A 3,242-nucleotide genomic window follows, 5' to 3' on the forward strand; every position below is an offset into this window, starting at 1 on the left:
TCCGTAAATACAACATATGTCTGCAACAAAGCATCCAATCCGTAATACAACATATGTCTGCAACATAGCATCCAATCCGTAAATACAACATATGTCTGCAACATAGCATCCAATCCGTAAATACAACATATGTCTGCAACATAGCATCCAATCCGTAAATACAACATATGTCTGCAGCATAGCATCCAATCCGTAAATACAACATATGTCTGCAACATAGCATCCAATCCGTAAATACAACATATGTCTGCAACATAGCATCCAATCCGTAAATACAACATATGTCTGCAGCATAGCATCCAATCCGTAATACAACATATGTCTGCAACATAGCATCCAATCCGTAAATACAACATATGTCTGCAACATAGCATCCAATCCGTAAATACAACATATGTCTGCAGCATAGCATCCAATCCGTAAATACAACATATGTCTGCAACATAGCATCCAATCCGTAAATACAACATATGTCTGCAACATAGCATCCAATCCGTAAATACAACATATGTCTGCAACATAGCATCCAATCCGTAAATACAACATATGTCTGCAACATAGCATCCAATCCGTAAATACAACATATGTCTGCAACATAGCATCCAATCCGTAAATACAACATATGTCTGCAACATAGCATCCAATCCGTAAATACAACATATGTCTGCAACATAGCATCCAATCCGTAAATACAACATATCGTCTGCAACATAGCATCCAATCCGTTAATACAACATATGTCTGCAACATAGCATCCAATCCGTAATACAACATATGTCTGCAACATAGCATCCAATCCGTAATACAACATATGTCTGCAACATAGCATCCAATCCGTAAATACAACATATCGTCTGCAACATAGCATCCAATCCGTAATACAACATATGTCTGTAACATAGCATCCAATCCGTAAATGCAACATATGTCTGCAACATAGCATCCAATCCGTAATACAACATATGTCTGCAACATAGCATCCAATCCGTAAATACAACATATGTCTGCAACATAGCATCCAATCCGTAAATACAACATAAGTCTGTAACATAGCATCCAATCTGTAAATACAACATATGTCTGCAACATAGCATCCAATCCGTAAATACAACATATGTCTGCAACATAGCATCCAATCCGTAAATACAACATATGTCTGCAACATAGCATCCAATCCGTAAATACAACATATGTCTGCAACATAGCATCCAATCCGTAAATACAACATATGTCTGCAACATAGCATCCAATCCGTAAATACAACATATGTCTGCAACATAGCATCCAATCCGTAAATACAACATATGTCTGCAACATAGCATCCAATCCGTAATACAACATATGTCTGCAACATAGCATCCAATCCGTAAATACAACATATGTCTGCAACATAGCATCCAATCCGTAAATACAACATATGTCTGCAACATAGCATCCAATCCGTAAATACAACATATGTCTGCAACATAGCATCCAATCCGTAAATACAACATATGTCTGCAACATAGCATCCAATCCGTAAATACAACATATGTCTGCAACATAGCATCCAATCCGTAAATACAACATATGTCTGCAACATAGCATCCAATCCGTAAATACAACATATGTCTGCAACATAGCATCCAATCCGTAAATACAACATATGTCTGCAACATAGCATCCAATCCGTAAATACAACATATGTCTGCAACATAGCATCCAATCCGTAAATACAACATATGTCTGCAACATAGCATCCAATCCGTAAATACAACATATATCTGCAACATAGCATCCAATCCGTAAATACAACACAACATATCTGCAGCATATCATCCCATCTATAAATGCAACGGGGCACGTCGTCTGCAACATGGCATCTCATTTGTAAACACGATGTCACAGTTTGCAACATGCCATCTCGTCTGCAACACTACCTGTCGTTTCGTCGTTGCATGCGAGAAATGAGTGAGTGAATTGCATTGCAGAGCCTTATTCACTCAAGCATTGCCCTCTCGGTGAACAACTTCTTTTTTCGCTGTATTTCTTTTTTTTTTTTTTTTTTTGCTTTTATTTCTTTATTTCTTAATTTTTCTTTTTTTTTAGTTTCTTTTTTTCTTTTTATCTTTTTCTTTTTTTTTCTCTAATTCTTTTTTTTTCAGTTTCTTTTTTCTTTTTATGTTTTTCTTTTTTTTCTCTAATTCTTTTATTTTTTTTAATTTCTTTTTTTCTTTTTCTTTTCTTTTTATTTTTTTTTATTTCTTCCTTTTTCTTTTTTATTCGGTAAGCAGGTTCTTTTTCATTTTGTTTTTTTTTTCTCTAATTCTTTTATTTTTTATTTTTTTTTCCTTTTTTTCTTTTTATTTTTTTTCTTTTCTTTTTATTTTCATTATTATCTTCAACAATACTGTATCATTATCATCATCGTCATCCCTATCATCTTTATTATCCTCATCCTCATCATAATGACTATTATTAACGTCCTCTTCTTCCTCATCTTCGCGACTGCTATGATCAAACTCATTTTATTATTATTTTTTTTTTCTTGTCATCATCATCATCATTAGTCCAGTTTCGTTCATTATTCGAGGTTTTCTGCATAGGATTTTGCTATTGTTGTTAATTATCTCTCTCCTTCTTTTTTGTCGTCTGTCTGTCCCACTGTCTTGGTAGCCGACTGTCTGTCTGTCTGCCTAACCTTTTCTGTTTTTCTGTCTACATGGCTGCCTTTCTCTCTCTCTTTCTCCCCCCTTTCTCTCTTCCTCGTCCTCTCTCTCTCTTTCTCTCTCTCCCTCTCTCTCTCTCTGTCCCTCTCTCTCTCTCTCTCTTTCTCTCTCTCCCTCTCTCTCTCTCTGTCCCTCTCTCTCTCTCTCTCTTTCTTTCTCTCTCTCTCTCTGTCTCTCTCTCTCTCTCTCTCTCTCTCTCTCTATCTATCTATCTATCTATCTATCTATCTATCTATTTCCTTCTCTCTCTCCTTCTCTCTATTTTTCTGAAAAATCGTCTTCCACAGAAATGCGAAACGATGTGTTTCCTTTTTTTCTTTATTTCTTTTCTTTCGCTTTATTCTTCTTTCGTATCGAATTTGCAGAAAATTTAAAATTCAATACCAACAGGCAGAGAAAAAGGGATACTTCGTTATACAAAATGATGGTCATTATTATGTTCAGTAAGTGACCCGGAAAAAAAATATTTCCAGTCGATGATATTCTTAAGGAACGTATTTCTAAACCTTAAGTATGTCTTTTCTGGAAAAAAAT

This window comes from Penaeus vannamei, chromosome 38, assembly GCF_042767895.1.
Source record: "Penaeus vannamei isolate JL-2024 chromosome 38, ASM4276789v1, whole genome shotgun sequence".
Taxonomy (NCBI): Eukaryota; Metazoa; Arthropoda; class Malacostraca; order Decapoda; family Penaeidae; genus Penaeus; species Penaeus vannamei.